The sequence below is a fragment of the Neofelis nebulosa genome, chromosome X (assembly GCF_028018385.1).
Source record: "Neofelis nebulosa isolate mNeoNeb1 chromosome X, mNeoNeb1.pri, whole genome shotgun sequence".
Classification (NCBI taxonomy): domain Eukaryota; kingdom Metazoa; phylum Chordata; class Mammalia; order Carnivora; family Felidae; genus Neofelis; species Neofelis nebulosa.
The window spans coordinates 78513319-78534686 of record NC_080800.1 but is presented as its reverse complement, the minus strand read 5'-3'; positions in this window follow the sequence as shown (position 1 = coordinate 78534686).

The following is a 21368-nucleotide window of genomic DNA, read 5'->3' as shown; positions in this document are numbered from 1 at the left end:
TACAGAAACTTTCTTTTTTCAGAATAATTCTATCTTGTTTGAATTTCCTTTCTTTTTTTCGGATTCCCTAACTATATTTTCTTCATATTTTTTTACACAATAAGTAAAAAACAAAACAAAAGTGTATTTCCAATATGGATTAAACTTCCCATAACTTGATATTTAAGCTTTCTAAAAATAAAAAAATCAAATCTTTAAAAGTAATAACTGAACCAGATGCCAAATATTCAGAACAAAAAGATGTCAAAAATCAAAATTAATGAAAACCAAAGTAGATTATAACATTACTCATATTTAAAATGCTTTATAAGTAATAAGCTATTTGCATTTCTTCTTCCCATTCTGCAGATGGAGAAGTTAACATGTAGTAGGAAAAAGGTTCTTGTCCAAGGTCATGTGATATATGTACCCTTACTTTCTTAAGTTGCTGTGTCATGGTTTATTTTGCCATGTAGTAATTTTGCAACTTCAGATCTGAGAATGATACTTTGATAACGGCAGCATAACCCTAAGTAAAAAGCATATTTAATAATTTGAAAAAACTGGGGTGCCTGGGTGGCTGTCGTTGAAACATCTGACTTTGTTTCAGGTAATGATCTCATGGTTTGCGAGTTGGAGCTCTGCCTGGGGCTCTGTGCTGACAGCTCGGAGCCTGGAGCCTGCTTCAGACTCTGTGTCTCCCTCTGTCTTTGACACTCCCCTGCTCACACTCTGTATGTCTCTTTCTCAAAAATAAACATTAAATAATAATAATAATGTGAAAAAAACTAATGCCAACTAATTCTATGACATACTAAGAAATTATAATTCTTGGATGTCTTTTAATAGCTTGACACTAATGTGGTGGATAAATAAGAGAAACTAAAATAATTTTTCTTGGAATTATTATAGTTCAGAAACCACTTAATAATATCTGTGTGTATGAATAGTGGAAGCCTGGGTATGGAGATCGTAAAGGGAATCTCATTTGATAAACTTAACTAAGTGCATGACTAATGAACTGAACTCTGATTTACAGAATCATTAACCTTTGAGTAGGAGGCAATATAGTGGTCACCTATATTGGTGGTTTTCATTCCAGACCTATTAACTTAGACTTGATCCATGGATTAAAGTTTTGGAAGCCCTGATCTGTCCATCCTCTGTGCACTGCAGGAATCCCTTCTACAATGTATCCAGTATACTGCCATCTACTGTGAACGTTTCCAATGACAAGAAGCTTATGGCTTCAGAAGTCAATATAGTTCACAATTTAAAAGTTCTGCTAACCAATTTCAACTGAACAAACATATATTAACAGCCTACTGTATCCCAGCCTACTATATCCCTTTATATACATTATTTCTAATTATCATAGTAACTCCATCAAAAAGGTCCTATTACCCTTATTTATAGATTAGGAAAATGAAGCTATGAGAAGCTGAATGGTTTATCCAAATTCACATAACTTAGTGGTAGAACTGGGATTGAAAACTTTTACTTCCTGAGGCAAACATTTTCTCGTCTATTTCTTAAAAATCCCTTATAGAGTGTGTGTTATTTCCCCAATTTACAAATGAGAAAGCAAATATTGGAATGCTTTAGTGATATTCAAGGTAAAACAACCAGTGACAGATTGGTAATTCAAACTCAGTTCTCTTTGACTACAAAACCTGAGATCTTAACCATTATGCCTTAGACCTTCTCATACATTTGAGTATAATACATTGTAATTTAGAAAATAAAAGTGTCATAGAGAAGGGGGCAGCCAACTCTAGCAGTAAAGGGGATCAATTCAGCTCTCTAGGTAAGGTGCAATCTAACCTTTGTTCCAAAAGCTAGAGATTATCCAGGTAAACAAAGGAGAGGAAGACAATGGGGGAAGATGAGCATATAAAAACATGTAGAGCTAGAATATATCACAATTACAATCTACCTGCATATGCCTTCCACATATCATTCTGGATGTTCATCACATTCTTTTATCTGTCACCTCACCATCCCTTATATTTCTTCAAAACTCTTATTACTATAATAATAATAATGGCTATTACTTATTGAATACTCAACCATATGCCAGGAACTATCCACAGAAATTTACATGGAATGACTCACTTAGCCCTCAAATATTTCTTGAGTTGGGAACTATTAATATGCTTATTTTGCATGTGAGGAAACTAAGGCAGAGTAAGAGCAGCTAACTTATACAAGGTCACAGATCCAGTAAGTGAGTATGGATTTGAAGTCCAGCAGTCTAGCTCCAGAGCCTCGTTTTATAACCACTGTACTCACTGCCTCTCTAGTTGGCCTTATATTATGTACTTATCTGTTCCACTTACTGTCTCTCTACCCTGACTGGAATGTAAGTTCCTTAAGGATATGGACTATGTCTATTTTGTAAATGCTGTATCTCCAGCACCTAAATAATACCTGGCATATATGAGATGCTCAGCAAATAATTGTTCAGTGAATGAATTATTTTAAGACATTTGTTTTAGTATCCACAACATACTGGGTTTTTCTAGGTGCTAAAATTGCAGAGGAAATCTAATCCTTCTCCCACAAGATAGTTCTTAAAATAAGTAAAGACAGGTTTTGTACCCTTTTTAACTTTCTTCTTTTCTAGAATTAATAGCCTTATTCTGTTCTATCATTTCTCATGTCACATGATATTATCTAGGCTTTCCACTCTGGACAGGAGCAGTTCATCAATAAAAATAAGGGGTACACAAAACTTAGCAGAGTGCTTTAGAAATGATCTGACCCACTTTTCTAATATTCTGTGTTTCTTTTAATGCAACCCAAGATTGTAATTGATTTTCTAGCAGCTGTATCATATTATTCACCCTTGTAAAGTTGGAAATAAAATAAAAGGCATACAGTCTTTTAAAAAATTTTTTTAATGTTTATTTTTATTTTATTTTTTTTTTGAGAGAGAGAGAGACAGAGTGCAAGGAGGGGAGGAGGAGAGAAAGAAGGAGACACAGAATCCAAAGCAGGCTCCAAACTCAGAGCTGTCAGCACAGAGCCCGATGCAGGGCTCAAACCCACGAACCACGAGATCATGACCTGAGCGGAAGTCAGACGCTCAACCGACTGAGCCACCCAGGCGCCCCAGGCATACAGTCTTTTTAATAATGCTATGATACTAAGTCATTCCTTGTTATATACTGTGCAGTAGAAATTCTCCAAATGTCTCAATTTTTAGATCAGTGTAGAGAACTTCATAATTACCCCCTATTAAATTTCATCTCATAACTTCAGGGGCATTCTTCCAACCTATAAATAAGTTTAAAACTTGAATTTGATTCATCTTACCTGTTATCCATCTCAGAATTGAGGCATCAGCATATTCTTCAAGAAAGAATGCACTGTCTTCATTCAGATGATGGCTCAATATATTGAAAGGGTCAGAAACAAATGCACAGTTTTGTGGCAAGGCACTAGAGACCTTTCTTTAGGTCAACAATGATACAAATCAAGACTTTACATTCAATTATTCAGCAAGTTATGAATAAAAGCCCACCTTTACAGTGTAATCCATATCTATATTTTAGCATTTAGTTCACACAATAATCACAGATCCTTCTGTTTTTCTGAAATCAAAATAATTTTGCAGTAATTTATGTCCTTGACAATCTTGATTCCAGGGAAAATCTTCCCTTTATCATTTCTTCAAGTGTAATCAGATAAAACTGCTCAGCAAGTCAAGAGGTCATAATATGTTCTGATTTCAGAACACTAAAACTTTAAGCATATTTCTTGAAATTGAAGTTTCCATTAAGATATTTTGTCATTGTTCCAGTTGCGTGATAACTATTAGAAACTATCATCGATGTCCTCCATTTGATCAAACAGGTTGTATGAGATTCCCACCATTATTTTGATATCTTTCCTCACCATGCTTCTGCCTCTAGATACATGGATTTTTTTTTAACTACTCTGTATCTTTGAAACATCTGATGCTCTTTCTCCTGTTAAATCTATTTTTGAATAGATTAGTACCTTTGTTTGCAGTTTTTCATTGAGTACCATCCCATCAAGTCTCAGTAACATCTATTTGATTGTTTAACTTATTTGTGCTAAAATTTCAAACTAATTTCCAAAGTGTTTGCTACCACTTTTCAGTATAAAAATAAATGCAAGGAAATCCTATAATTAGTGTGTCTCATTCATTCCTTTTATTTTTAAGTCTATTTATTTATTTTGAAGAAGAGAGAGAGAGAGAGAGAGAGAGAGAGAGAGAGAGAAAGCTTGCAAGGGGGAGGGACAGAGAGAGAGGGAGAGAGAATCCAAAACAGGCTCCAGTGCTGTCATTGTGGAGCCCAATATCATGAAATGTGAAATCACAGCCTCAGCCATAATCAAGAGTCAGACACTTAACTGACTGAGCCACCCAGGCACCCCTCATCCCTTTTTATCTATTCAAACTCCAGGACTATTTTGCTCTTACTGCACCTTCATGTTTTTTGGACACTATCCCAAACTCCACCTAAAATGTGTGCATTTTGAAAGAGACAAATAGTCTATTCTAGTATATAGTCTAAGCATCTGCTGTGTACCAGAAGGAAGACCATTGATCTTACTAAAAAAACTACTGCCATGCTCATTGTCGCCATGCTGCTCATGAAATAAGCTCGGATTTAATGATGGAAATTTTAAGACCTGATTATAATGTGCTCATCTATTAGGTAATACGGGTAGTAAGCAAAATAAATAAATATTAATATGAATTTAAATTAAAGTAAAAATGCAAATTTGTATGTGCTTTTATCTGGAATATTGATGTCTGAAGATTAGAATGATCATAAACCTCATTAATGTGTAGTGTTGTTAAAACCAGTAGATGTTACAATGCAATTAATTGTATTAACAATTAAGACAAAGCAAATACTTTCTAGTTTGAATGAAAGCTTTAAAATAATGATTTCAAACATGTGAAATGAAATGAATAATTTTGTTAAAAAGCATTTGTCCTTTGAACTTCAGTCTATTCAATTTCTGAAATGCTTACTAAAAGAGTTCTGTTCATCACATTTTAAACTTTAAATAATTATACTACCCAGTGTGCATTTATGTCAAACAGTAGCAACTGATAATACTAGTTTATAAAACATTTATATTAGATTATACAGTTGCTCTTACAGTTAATTTTTTAAATTAACACTAAAAATATAAAAGCAAAACTTTGCTCGTAAGGTGACAAACTGAAAACTGTTACAAGGAACTTGTTCAAGAAGGCCAAATCTTCTGAAATGACTTGAAGCCTTAGATATAATGATGGTAATATCTTACATTTGCTAAAGGAAATCAATATATTCTTCTATTGTTATTCTCTTTGCCAGTTGATCATGTCCATATCTGATAATGGCAAAGTGAGATCATTCCTTGAGTAGTGTCAGCTGGAAAATGCTACCTGAACAACTATTATTAAATCAAGCATTGATGGGGCTATAAAAACCTTCCCATCATGAGATAATCCTTTCAAATCATATCTTATCATTAGAAATATATTGAAATGTTGGGGCACCTGGGTGTCTCAGTCAGTTAAGCATTCTACTCTTGATTTTGTCTCAGGTCATGATTTCACAATTTGTGAGATTTGAGCCCCACATCAGTCTCTGTACTGACAGGATGGAATCTGGTTGGGATTCTCCCTCTCCCTCTGTCTCTCTGCCCCTCCCCTGCTTGTCCTCATCAAAATAAGTAAACAAAAAAAATTTAAAAAAATAAATATATAAAAATGTTGAGTACTATTGCTAATAACTTCATTAATATGTACCAATCTTCATTCCACATGGACAAAACCAATGGCCTTACGTGTACACACGTGCACACACACACACACACACACATACACACACACCATATCACAAGGCAATGGGAATAAAAGAAACATGGTAAATGAAAAAAAATATATGAGTCACAGAGGTTAATATCACCACTTGAGGCATACCATTCCCAGATGGTTTTAAAGTTTGTGTAGAGTTCAGAAGTGTTTAGGAAATGGCATTAAGACAAACCTAATGTTACACATTAGGAGGGGAATGAAGCATAACACGAGTATATTTCCTACTACAGTTCATAACTTAGCTCCATACCCAAATGCCCAGACTGGAAACTAAATCACTTAGTAACATGCATTCAATAAATTTTTGAGTGCCAGTTATACAGAAGTGAAAGGGACAGAACCAGCACTTGCTTTCACAGACCTGAAAGAGAATCAGGGAAGATAGGTAAAAGAAACTTAAAAGGGAAGATAGACAACTAAATAACTAAATATAAAGAGTGGAGAGTGCTATTGTAGGAGATTAGGGGAGGGATTACCTGCAAGTGTTTTTTGAGGAAATCACACTGACTGAGATATGAAACTTGAGTTGGAGTTCTGGACAAAAAATGTACCAGGTAGAAAAACAAAAACACAAAAAGTCCCTTACCCCTCACATGAGATGCTTCAAGTATGGCATTTCCCTGATGACGTGATGGGTAGTGTCTTTTTAAATTCTTGTTCACTATATGTATATCTTCTTTTTTTTTAATGTTTATTTATTGTTAAGAGAGAGACAGACAGACAGAACATGAACAGGGGAGGAGCAGAGAGATAGGGAGACACAGAATCCAAAGCAGGCTCCAGGCTCCTAGCTGTCAGCACAGAGCCCGTTGCGGGGCTGGAACTCACAAACTGCAAGATCATGACCTGAGCCGGAGTTGGACACTTAGCCAGCTGAGCCACCCTGGCGCCCCTATGTATATCTTTTTTAGTGCGGTGTGTGTTACGTAAGGTCTTTGGCCAATGTTTTGATCAAGTTGCTTGTTTACTTATTGCTGAGCTTTAAGGTTTTTTTGTATATTTTGGGTAATAGTCCTTCATTAGTTGCAAATATTTTCTCCCACTCTGTGAACTATTTTCTAATCCTCTTGATATTATCTTTCATAGAGTAGATTTTTTTAATTTAATGAAGTCCATCTTATTAATTACTTTTTCACATATTATGTCTTTGGTGCTGTATCTAAAAAGATATTACCATAGCCAACGTCCTCTAGGTTTTCTTCTCTGTTATTTTCTCTAAGTTCTATAGTTTTGCATTTGCATTTAGATTTCTGATCAATTTTGAGTTAATTTTTGTGAAGTGTATAAGGTCTGTATCTAGATTCTTTTTTTGTATACTGATGTCCATGTTTAAGGGTAGTTTGCTTTTCTTTCTTTTTTTTTTTTTTTTGCATTTCTGTATTGCTTCCATTGTTATAACATGAATTTATTACCATTGCGATTTTTAAAAATCAAGATCCATTTTTAGTTAACTTACTTTTACTAAGATAAAGTGGCTAAGTCTCTGTCCTTAACACTACAATAAGTGGTAGACTTTTTATTAAACTATATTTGGATTAACAAGTGTGAGATGTGGGTAATGTCACAACCACAGAATTGCAGATATGGTTTTAATTATTTTTATACTTTATACATCAGTATAATTTAGAAACCCCAAACCACAGGAGCACTTGCCCACAGCTCTGGAACAGGTGAAAATATGGTTTGGATATTGCAAAACCTTATGAGTACACCACTAATATTAACTGAAGGTTTTTCCCTCTGGTTTATTTTCTTTTACCAAAGAAAAAACATTTGTTTTTTCGGTTTATTTATTTATTTTGAGAGAGAATGTGTGTGTACCCACAAGCAAAGGAGGAGCAAAGAGAGAAGGAGGGAGAGAATCCCATGCAAGCTCTGCACCATCAGTGCAGAGCCCGATGTAGGGCTTGATCCCATGAACTATGAGATCATGACCTGAGCAGAAACCAAGAGTCAGACATTTAACTGACCAAGTCACCCAGGCACCCTCAAAGAGGAATTTTTATAAAACAAAATTATGCAAGAAAAGAAGCATCTTGTGCAGACCTGAAGACTCTTCCCTTCCAGACAAAATCAGGAAAAGAACTTCCTCCTCCAACAAATTCAACTGTTTTAACCCAAGACATAAAATTTGAATTTAGAAAAGACCTGAACCACCCTGATACAAGCTCTTCCATTTACGAAAAAGTCAACTGAAGCCCATAGGTATTAGGTGACATCCCAAAAGTTACATAGCCTAATAAGTATAATCCCAATCTATTTTTATTTTTAATTATGTCTTTCAACCTCCAAATTCCTCTCTTGGAAATTTTATAGCCACTGGAGTCACAGGAATATGGAATAAAAGTATCCCTCAAGGTTCTTTGTCATAATGTTGTAAAGGAAAAGGGACAGATGTACCTTTTAGAGTTCTTTTTTCATGGAAGTTCTCCACAATGTTGAGAAACCAAACGATACCTTATAAAGAATCTATAGCTATAAACAAATGTAGTTTTTCCTGAAACATATATAAGTGAACAGTTTCTTTATAGGACATTAATGTGTGCTAAGTTGTGCCTTATCATAACTGTTGGAATGTATTAATACTTTCTATAATGGAAAAGAAAGTCAAACTTGCATTAATGTGGTGATGAAATGGGAATGGATTCTGTTGGGATTGCTTTGAAGCTATCAAAACAATGGAATAGTCATCTGACATATTTGAAACCTCATATACAATTTTTATGATTGTATGGTTTTAGCATTTTGAGTAATAATATAACATGTCTAACAAACAGATTAAAAAAGAATAGTATGAATTTGAAGAATAGATAAGGCATTAAAATTCTGATATTATTTGCTTCAGACAAAGATTTAATAAAGAGACAGTAGTTCTATTAACTCATTTTCATGACAAAGTTTACCAGAAAAAAATGTATATATGGGCATGAATCCCTTCCACGATAACTTTTATGCTCAGCATGATAAAGAGTACCCTAAGTGTTAATTTATCTTAGAAAGAATCGAAGTAATGACCCAATTCATTTCAAATAATTCAACCTATAGGAAATATCTTATGTGGTCAGTCAGAGTAAGCAATCTATATTATTTCAAAAACCCAGGGGGAATTCTGTGTTGATATAATTTTATTCTTTATTTCTTTTATTTCCCATCATATGATTTAATATATTGCTTTTATCTAAAAGTATATAACCAAAATATATACCACTTATTAAATCTTAATTATGAGCCAATTATTGAACTTTTACATGGAACATAGTTTGTTATTCACAACAATAACATATTTTGTTATTACACATTTAGTAAATGAATAAAGTAAAGCTTAGACAAAGTAACTTGCCCAAATTCAAACATTTACTGAGATGCTAAGCCAAGATTTGATTCTCAATCTGTCAAACTCTATGTTACTTCCACTAGATTACATTTAATCCCTAACAAAATCATGGCATTTTGGATTTATAGTGTGTTTTCTTCCAAAAAAAATTCTTTCTGATTTGGGTCTTATAAAAATATCCTCCAGTAATATAACATGTTGAAGTTTCATGTACTATCAGACTGTATCCAGTTACTTCCACATCTTTCAAGAATGTGACTAGAGCCCTTGTCTCTTTCCCCTTTGGCCAAAAGCCCTTTTGTCTGAATCCCCATGCTTTTGGATTGTCTTAATTATTCTATTCTTTTTTTCTAGAATACTTTGACTCAACTTCTATGGGACAATCTTCCTGCCTTCTAAATATCTCCACTGGTATAAGACCTTTTATTTTCAGAATCTCATCTCTATCAAGATCTTTTATTTTGAATTCCATGACCCAATATTTGAGTGATTGTGTCTTTTTCATTGCTTTGGCTTTACCCTCCTTGGGAAAAAATTTGTACCCACTGTGGAGCTTGAAGAGAGAAATTTATTTTCCTTTTATCTCTGTTCTCTCATTACTAGTTTTGTTTACCCTCTCCCTTCACACATCACTGTAGTCGATAGTGTCCTTCATATCAGTGTTTCCTTTATTCTATCTTCAGGGTATGCTTTTTGGAAGTCTGGAATATCAAAATGTATTTTTTAAGCTTACTTTCTCCTTTATCATGGTATATAAAGTACATTTAATGCACATATGAATGGTTGCCTCTGGGGAAAAAAAACAATACAACAAACTCCTTTTAGGTCAACAAAACAAGTCCCTTGAGGTTCCAACCTTATTTGAATACTATTAGGCTCACAAGTGGAACCACAATACTTTGTAATTTCCCTTCATATATATCTCAATGAACTGCCAGTTGTGCTGGGCTCTGCTCCCTCTGGGTTTTGACAGATCACTTTTTTCATTTGTCTGCCTGTAGTACACAAAGAACCACTGATTACCAATGGCTGACATAATGTTAGTAAATTTCCCTGACTGTCACAAGTATTTTGAAGCAGCTGGCAGATTATAATCCACACAGAGAAATAGAAAAAAACACTTAGAAAAATTTCAGGTAACAAATTCTGCCTTTTATCTTCTTTTGTGAGGTCAAGAGTAACATATTCACACCAGACAATTAATTGTTATTTAAGGAAACTGAGTAAAATAGAAAACAGTCAAAGGTGAGCTCTAAGGCCATGTTTCTGAAAAGTGATAGTAGAATAATGCAACCTTCTATAGAAAAAAATTGATACATTTTAAAATACAATATGGTCAGGGCCAGCTCTCCTCTTTTCCGAGTAAAATAAGCATTAGCATTTGATGAAAGGCAGAATGTAAAGAATGTCTCTTCACAACGAATATTTAGAAAAATACAATATTAGGATTTTGAAATAAATTGGACAATGTTAAATGTCTTAAAATTGTTTTATCTTAACATTAGGGACTTTTCGTTCATTTGTGAAAGCAAAGGTTTGGGGAAGTAAATCTGGAATACTAGGGATGTCCTGAGAAATAGAAAAATGTGTGTAACTGTGTATCCAGAGAGATTGTCTCACTGTGATGTAGATGCTATGGAAGAGTGGGGAGAGAACCTTGTCAAGGAAGAATATTAAGTCAAAGTGATGTAATATAAACCCAAATTGTCCAGCTCTTAGTTAAGAAGAGCCACCTTAACTTTATATTTGTGTTTAAAATAGGACAGTTCAGAAGGAAGTGAGGAAGATGGCGACATAGGAGGACACTGGGCTCAACGCACATCCTGCTGATCACTTAGATTCCACCTACACCAGCCTAAATAACCCAGAAAACCACCAGAGGATTAGCAGAACGGAGTCTCTGGAGCCAAGCGTAGAAGAGAAGCCCAAGGAAGAGGGTAGGAAGGGCGTCAATGCGGTGCGCACTGCACGGACTGGAGGGAGAGAGCCAGGGCAGAGGGGCGGCCCGCCAGCCAAGCAGAGCCCCGAGTCTGGCTGGCAAAAGGGGAGGGGCAGACAGAGTGTGTTCCGACAGAAGCAGGACTTAGCATCCGGGAGGTCATAAGTTAACAGCACTGCTCATAAAGAGGGAAGGCTGGAGGAGAAAGGGAGGGAGAGTTGCTGAGCCCCCAGACGACAGAGCTCAGTTTGGCAGGGAACAAAGGCGCTCACCAACACCATCTCCCTCACCCATCCCCCAGCCAAAATCCCAAAGGGAACCAGTTCCTGCCAGGGAACTTGCTCACTCCGTGCAAACACCCAACGCTGTGCTTCTACGGAGCCACCCCTCTAGCAACAGGTCTGAATCCCTCCCACTGCCACAGGGCCCCTCCTGAAGTGGATCACCTAAGGAGAAGTGAGCTAAGCCTGCCCCTCCTGCCCCCGTGCACCTTGCCTACCCACCTCAACTAATATGCCAGATCCCCAGCACCACAAGCCTGGCAGTGTGCAAGTATCCCAGACAGACCATAATACCCCATAGTGAATCCCGCCCTTAGGAGTGGAGAAGAGAAGGCACACACCAGTCTGACTGTGGCCCCAGCGGTGGGCTGGGGGCAGACATCAGTTCTAACTGCAGCCACGCCCAACAACTCCACTTATACACCACAGCACAAGGGAAGTGCCCTGCAGGTCCACACCACTCCAGGGACTATCAAAAATGACCAAACGGAAGAATTCCCCTCCAAATAATCTCCAGGATAAAAACAACAGCTAATGAACTGATCAAAAAGGTTTTAAATGATATAACAGAAAGTGAATTTAGAATAATAGTCATAAAATTAATCGCTGGGCTTGAAAAGAGTATAGAGGACAGCAGAGAATCTCTTGCTACCGAGATCAAGGGACTAAGGAACAGTCAGGAGGAGCTGAAAAGCGATTTCAACGAGATGCAAAATAAAATGGAAACGTCCATGGCTTGGATTGAAGAGGCAGAGGAGAGAATAGGCGAACTAGAAGATAAAATTATGGAAAAAAAGGAAGATGAGAAAAAGAGAGATAAAAAAATCCAGGAGTATGAGGGGAAAATTAGAGAACTAAGTGATACACTAAAAAGAAATAATATACGCATAATTGGTATCCCAGAGGAAGAAGAGAGAGGGAAAGGTGCTGAAGGTGTACTTGAAGAAATAATAGCTGAGAACTTCCCTGAACTGGGGAAGGAAAAAAGCATTGAAATCCAAGAAGCACAGAGAACTCCCTTCAGACGTAATTTGAATCGATCTTCGGCACAACGTATCATAGTGAAACTGGGAAATACAAGGATAAAGAGAAAATTCTGAAAGCGGCAAGGGATCAATGTGCTCTAACATATCAAGGGAGACCTATAAGACTCGTGACTGACCTCTCTTTTGAAACTTGGCAGGCCAGAAAGACACGGCAGGAGATCTTCAATGGTGGTAAACAGAAAAAATATGCAGCCGAGAATCCTTTATCCACCAAGTCTGTCATTTAGAATAGAAGGAGAGATAAAGGTCTTCCCAAACAAACAAAAAATGAAGGAATTTGTCACCACTAAACCAGCCCTACAAGAGATCCTAAGGGGAATCCTGTGAGACAAAGTACTAGAGACATCGCTACAAGCATAAAACCTACAGACATCACAATGATTATAAACCCATATCTTTCTATAATAACACTGAATGTAAATGAACTAAATGTGCCAACCAAAAGACATAGGGTATCAGAATGGATAAAAAAACAAGACCCATCTATTTGATGTCTACAAGAGACTCATTTTAGACCTGAGGACACCTTTAGATTGAGAGTGAGGGGATGGAGAACTATTTATCATGCTAATGGAAGCCAAAAGAAAGCTGGAGTAGCCATACTTATATAAGACAAACTAGACTTAAATTAAAGGCTGTAACAAGAGATGAAGAAGGGCATTATATAATAATCACAGGGTCTATCCATCAGGAATAGCTAACAATTATAAATGTCTATGCGCCAAATACAGGAGCCCCCAAATATATAAAACAATTACTCATAAACATAAGCAACTTTATTGACAAGAATGTGGTAATTGCAGTGGACTTTAACACCCCACTTACAGAAATGGATACATCATCTAGACACACGGTCAATAGAGAAAAAAGGGCCCTGAATGATACATTGGATCAGATGGACTTGACAGATACATTTAGAACTCTGCATCCCAAAGCAACAGAATATACTTTGTTCTCGAGTACACATGGAATATTCTCCAAGATAGATCATATACTGGGTCACAAAACAGCCCTTCATAAGTATACAAGAATTGAAATTATACCATGCATACTTTCAGACCACAATGCTATGAAGCTTGAAATCAACCACAGGAAAAAGTCTGGAAAACCTCCAAAAGCATGGAGGTTAAAGAACACCCTACTAACGAATGAGTGGGTCAACCAGGCAATTAGAGAAGAAATTAAAAAATATATGGAAACAAACAAAAATGAAAATACAACAATCCGAATGCTTTGGGACGCAGCGAAGGCAGTCCTGAGAGGAAAATACATTGCAATCCAGGCCTATCTCAAAAACAAGAAAAATCCCAAATACAAAATCTAACAGCACACCTAAAGGAAATAGAAGCAGAACAGCAAAGGCAGCCTAAACCCAGCAGAAGAAGAGAAATAATAAAGATCAGAGCAGAAATAAACAATATAGAATCTAAAAAACTGTAGAGCAGATCAACGAAACCAAAAGGTGGTTTTTTGAAAAAATAAACGAAATTGATAAACCTCAAGCCAGGCTTCTCAAAAAGAAAAGGGAGTTGACCCAAATAGATAAAATCATGAATGAAAATGGAATTATTACAACCAATCCCTCAGAGATACAAACAATTATCAGGGAATACTATGAAAAATTATATGCCAACAAATTGGACAACCTGGAAGAAATGGAAAAATTCCTAAACTCCCACATGCTTCCAAAACTGAATCAGGAGGAAATAGAAAGCTTGAACAGACCCATAACCAGCGAAGAAATGGAATCAGTCATCAAAAATCTCCCAACAAATAAGAGTCCAGGACCAGATGGCTTCCCAGGGGAGTTCTACTAGACACTTAAAGCAGAGATAATACCTATCCTTCTCAAGCTATTCCAAGAAATAGAAAGGGAAGGAAAACTTCCAGACTCATTCTATGAAGCCAGTATTCCTTTGATTCCTAAACCAGACAGAGACCCAGTAAAAAAAGAGAACTACAGGCCAATATCCCTGATGGATATGGATGCAAAAATTCTCAATAAGATACTAGCAAATCGAATTCAACAGCATATAAAAAGAATTATTCACCATGATCAAGTGGGATTCATTCCTGGGATGCAGGGCTGGTTCAACATTCACGAATCAATCAACGTGATACATCACATTAATAAAAAAAAAAAAAAGAGAAGAACCATATGATCCTGTCAATCGATGCAGAAAAGGCCTTTGACAAAATCCAGCACCCTTTCTTAATAAAAACCCTTGAGAAAGTCGGGATAGAAGGAACATACTTAAAGATCATAAAAGCCATTTATGAAAAGCCCACAGCTAACATCATCCTCAATGGGGAAAAACTGAGAGCTTTTTCCCTGAGATCAGGAACACGACAGGGATGCCCACTCTCACCGCTGTTGTTTAACATGGTGTTGGAATTTCTAGCATCAGCAATCAGACAACAAAAGGAAATCAAATGCATCAAAATTGGCAAAGATGAAGTCAAGTTTTCGCTTTTTGCAGATGACATGATATTATACATGGAAAATCTGGTAGACTCCACCAAAAGTCTGCTAGAACTGATACATGAATTCAACAAAGTTGCAGGATACAAAATCAATGTACAGAAATCAGTTGCATTCTTATACACTAACAATGAAGCAACAGAAAGACAAATAAAGAAACTGATCCCATTCACAGTTGCACCAAGAAGCATAAAATACCTAGGAATAAATGTACCCAAAGATGTAAAAGATCTGTATGCTAAAAACTATAGAAAGTTTATGAAGGAAATTGAAGAAGATATAAAGAAATGGAAAGACATTCCATGTTCATGCATTGGAAGAATAAAAATTGTCAAAATGTCAATACTACCCAAAGCTATCTACACATTCAATGCAATCCCAATCAAAATTGCACCAGTATTCTTCTCGAAACTAGAACAACCAATCCTAAAATGCATATGGAACCACAAAAGTCCCCGAATAGCCAAAGTAATTTTGAAGAAGAAGACCAAAGCAGGAGGCATCCCAATCCCAGACTTTAGACTCTACTACAAAGCTGTCATCATCAAGACAGCATGGTATTGGCACAAAAACAGACACAGAGATAGAATAGAAACCCCAGAACTAGACCCACAAACGTATGGCCAACTCATCTTTGACAAAGCAGGAAAGAACATCCAATCTAAAAAAGTCTCTTTAACAAATGATGCTGGGAGAAATGGACAGCAACAGGCAGAAGGTTGAAACTAGACCGCTTTTTCACACCATTCCCAAAAATAAACTCCAAATCGATAAAGGACCTGAATGTGAGACAGGAAACCATCAAAACCCTAGAGGAGAAAGCAGGAAAAGACCTCTCTGACCTCAGCCGTAGCAATCTCTTACTCGACACACCCCCAAAGACAAGGGAATTAAAAGCAAAAATGAATTACTGGGACCTTATGAAGATATAAGCTTCTGCACAGCAAAGGAAACAACCAACAAAACTACAAGGCAACCAACGGAATGGGAAAAGATATTTGCAAATGACATATCAAAGGGCTAGTATCCAAAATCTATAAAGAGCTCATCAAACTCCACACCCAAAAAACAAATAACCCAGTGAAGAAATGGGCAGAAAACATGAATAGACACTTCTCTAAAGAAGACATCCGGATGGCCAACTGGCACATGAAAAGATGTTCAACGTCGCTCCTTATCAGGGAAATACAAATCAAAACCACACTCAGATATCACCTCACGCCAGTCAGAGTGGCCAAAATGAACAAATCAGGAGACTATAGATGCTGGAGAGGATGTGGAGAAACGGGAATTCTCTTGCACTGTTGGTGGGAATGCAAATTGGTGCAGCCGCTCTGGAAAGCAGTGTGGAGGTTCCTCAGAAAATTAAAAATAGATCTACCCTATGACCCAGCAATAGCACTGCTAGGAATTTACCCAAGGGATACAGGAGTACTGGTGCATAGGGGCACTTGTACCCTAATGTTTATAGCAGCACTCTCAACAATAGCCAAATTATGGAAAAAGCCTAAATGTCCAACAACTGATGAATGTGTAAAGAAATTGTGGTTTATATACACAATGGAATACTATGTGGCAATGAGAAAAAATGAAATATGGCCTTTTGTAGCAACGTGGATGGAACTGGAGAGTGTGATGCTAAGTGAAATAAGCCATACAGAGAAAGACAGATACCATATGGTTTCACTCTTATGTGGATCCTGAGAAACGTAACAGAAACCCATGGGGGAGGGGAAGAAAAAAAAAAGAGGTTAGAGTGGGAAAGAGCCAAAGCATAAGAGACTGTTAAAAACTGACAACAAACTGAGGGTTGATGGGGGGGTGGGAGGGAGGGCAGGGTGGGTGATGGGTATTGAGGAGGGCACCTTTTGGGATGAGCACTGGGTGTTGTATGGAAACCAATTTGACAGTAAATTTCATATATTAAAAAAATAAGTAAATAAAGTTTTTAAAATTAATTTTGATTTAATTATAAACAAATAAAAATAAATATTCAGTAACTCAGTCATTCTATCTACATTTCAAGGGCTCAATAGTCACATGTGGCTACCATAGTGGACAGTGGAAATAACAGATCATTTCCATCTTGGCAGAAGGCATGCTATAAGCAATGCATTCGTTCATGCAGTAAATTTTTATTGAGCATTTACTATTTACCTGGCCTTGCACTAGATGCTTTTGTGCACAAAGACAAATATGACAAAGCTCCTGAGTTCACAAAACTCACTCAGTGAATAGGCTCTGCTTTATTTCTGCAAATTGGCTTGTGGTAAATAGCACTTGTTTATTTTACAAACTTCAAGATTATTATCTCTGGGAATGTGTGTGATACTTGTAAGTTGTTGAATTGAACGTGTCTCAGATGCACACAAACAGAAGCATAGCTATAAATGGAACTTTGAAAAAATTTGCTTATTAGATACCCATTATTTGACCACCCTATGCTGAGTACTATAGAAAACACAAAAGAAATATAGGACAAACTATCTTCCCTCTATGAGTTTATACATTAAATAAAATCCTGACTATAAAACTAACATATAAACCATGAATATATTTCTATTACCCCAGTAAAATTGGAGAGACTAGATTCACATAAATTTCATGAGCAGAGAACAATAAAAGATAATACATTATCAACTGCTGGAGTATATAATATTAACTTATAAATCCAATGTAAATCCAGAGTTGAGAAAAAATAGCATGAAATAAAATTGTCAGGGAAGAGTTTGGGAAGTGACAGAAAACCAACACAATGGTTTCTGCAAAACAGGGGATTTATTGATTTCTGTAACTGAAAAGTTTGGGTGTGGACTTTAGATACAAATGCATCCAGAGAATCAAAGTAATTGTCTTTCTTTATCTTCTCTTTCTCTCCATCTGTCAGCTCTACTTTCCTCTCTATTGGCTCTATTCTTAGGAAGACTCTCCTCTGAACCAATCACTGTAGCCAAGAAAAGACAATGCTGTGATTGGCTAAGCCTGGGTCACAATCTCAGCACAGGAGGGGAGGAGGAAGTATGGAGAATTGAGTGTGTGTAATCCCACAAAGAAAATCCTAGAAATGTATCAAAGTAAAAACAAACAAAAACATCAATGAAAGGTAAATAAACAACTAAAATCCATTTCAAACAAGTCCTAGAAGAATATATCAAATCTCCTTTTTTGTCTGGCGGAGAGGTAAACTGAGACTCCAAAGAAAGATAAATAGAATAAAGACACAGAGATAAGAATTAGTGTCCCATCTCCAGAGAGCAAATCCTGTTTTATTTCATGGGCGTTTATCAGATAAGAGATCATCCATTTCGCTTTGATTTACCATCTTTTAACATACGTTGGGCAAAACCTTCTGTAGTCTTGGCTACACACACACACACACACACACACACACAGACATCAAAAAAAAACCCTTCTCTTATGTTCATTTAAAAAAAAATAAAAAATAAAACAAGTTAAAAAAATAAAAGCAGGGGCCCCTGGGTGGCTCAGTCGGTTAAGCGGCCGACTTTGGCTCAGATCATGATCTCGCGGTCCGTGAGTTCGAGCCCCGCATCAGGCTCTGTGCTGACAGGTCAGAGCCTGGAGCCTGTTTCAGATTCTGTGTCTCCCTCTCTCTGACCCTCCCCTGTTCATGCTCTGTCTCTCCCTGTCTCAAAAATAAATAAAATGTTAAAAAATAAAGAAAGAAAGAAATAAAATAACTAAACGGTAAAAAAAAATTTTTTTAAATAAAAAAATAAAAGCAAACAACAAACAAACAAACAAACAAACAGAATCAGGACAATAAGCAAACCACTTAGTTAAATTTACATCTGTCCCTCTCTGTCTGACTTCCTGCTTTTATTTTCAATGTTTTCTATTTTCTGATTGATATGTATTCCCTGAAGTTCCTATAGTCAATTAGTGTAAATGTTTCTAACAAATACTTCCACACACCCTGCCTTCCTACATCTCAAAAAAGTTTCATTTTTAAAATATAATGTAATATTAACATTCGGGACCAGCCAAACCCCATCGAACTAAAGCTTGACACATGTCATCACAGATTAACCTTAGCATATTGTAAAATTTTTCAGAGTTGCCAATTTTTTTTAGAAGCTTCAAGTGTCTGGTTCTGTTAATGGCATTGAATACTTTAGTGAAGCCTATGAAAACTACTTAAATAAATCTATGACTGAAGTTTTGCTATATTGGGCATCACACCCAGGCAGGGGCAGTGACAACAGTCTGCTCCAGACTCAGAAAATAAGGCAGAGGAATGCATTTTCTGTGGAAAATATACAAACAATACTAAAAAATACTGAAACTCTCTGCTCTTTTATCACCATGCATCCGCATTCTAAATAATGTCAGGGGTAAAATACTCCTCTGGGGAAAAAATTGTGGAACAGACTGAGTCAGAGTTTCTCAACCTCAGCACTATTGACATTTTAAGTTGGATAATTCTTGCCGTGCACTAGGAGCTGTCCTGTGCATTGCAGGATGCTTAAAGCAGCATCCCCAGCCACTACACACTAGATGTCAGTAACATCTCCATCCCCAGTTATGACAACAAAAAATGGTTTTAGACATTACTAAATGCCCCCTGGGAGGCAAAATCACTGGTTGGGAATCACTGGTCTAAGTTTGGAACAATTGCAATGTTTACTATTAAGATTTAATAATTTATATTTTCTATGTTTTAATAATAATACTTATTCCTATTACTTACCTCATAATAAACATTATATTTGGTATGCAAATTAACTCAAAGAACTTTCCATTATACGCTTGGACCCTGCACATATGGATCCTTGTACATACACTCATTTCAAGAGGAAATTCATAACAGTTTAGAATAATTTGAGCTCACTTTTGGTAGATTTCACATCTCCAACCCTCGTGCTTCTGTATATTCCTATATTTAAATAGTAGCTTTGAAATAAACAATGATAGCACAATGATTTTAAGAAAATACTGGTCTTGAGATGCTTCAATTGTATCATTATATGTGACTACTTGAGTTTTGAAGCAGAGGGAAAGCTGTAATGTGTTACTCCTTAGGCATTTGGATTTGGTGTTTTGGCACATCTGGTTTGGAATTTGGTGTGGTAAGTAGAATTTTTAGTTAATAAATGAAATATTTTACTAAATTTCATATATTTAAAACATCCTATTTTAACTTCTTATTAAATCGTTTCTAATTGTTATAACATTATTATTTTATTATTTATTATTGCAATACACAAATATATAGGCATACATTTTTCCCTTAAAAATACATTAGTATATGACTGGAATTAAAATAAAAACTTAAAAAGAAAAAGATAAAATGCAAATAAAAATGATAATGTGATACCTCTCATCTATTAGCCTGACCACTCTAAAAAAATAGAAAAAAGTGTTGATGAGGGTGTGGATGAATTGGAACCCTTATGCACTTTGGTAGTAATGTGAAATGGTGTAGCTGCTATGGAAAATAGTATGGAGGTTCCTTAAAATATCACAAACAGAATTACCATGTGATCCAGTAATCCCATTTCTAGGTATATATCTAAAGGGATTGAAGACAGGGTCTTGAAGGGAAATGTGTACACCCATGTTGATTGCTACATTATTCACAATAGCTAACAGCAGGAAGCAATCTAAATGTCCATCAACAAATAAATGCATAAAGAAAATTGGTGTATACATACAATGGAATAATATCTATTCTTAAAAAAAGAAAATACTTTCATATGCTACAAGCTAGATGAACCTTGAAGATACTATGCTAAATGAAAAAGACAAACACTGATTCTACTTACATTATGTACCTTGTATAATCAAAAGTCAGAGACAAAAACAAAATGGTGGTTGCCAGAAGCTGAGGGGAGTGGTGGAGTTGTTGTTTAATGTGTATAGAGTATCAATTTTGTGAGATAAAAAGTTCAGAGGATCTCTTAGACAACAAGAAGCATATAGTTAATACAACTAATCTGTTAAAATGATAAATTTTACATTTTGCATCTTTTTACCACATTAAAATTTGGGAGAAAAAATTCTACATATTTTAGTACACTAATAAATTAGTTTCCTTTTTCCATTTTCTGTTTTTGGCATTATGCATAAAGAATAAGTTGCATACTTATGTTCATAGTCTACATATACATCTATGTCTAGATTTTTTCTTAATTAACATTCTATCTCCCACATTTTCACAGCTCATTTTGCATTTTTCATGACCATTTCATTGCATAGACTAAATATGAAAGAAAGAATGTAAACATAACCTTAATTTTTTTTCTATTTATTATATGAGGGAATTAAAATTCTTTGCATATACTGACAAAGAAAATGTGTTATTCAATCAAAAAATACATTAGCAGAAGTAAAAGTATTAATCAATTATTTTTTCTTGAGTTTTTATTAAGTTTTTTTTATTTTAATTCCATATACTTAACATTCAGTGTTCTATTAGTTTCAGGTATAAAATAT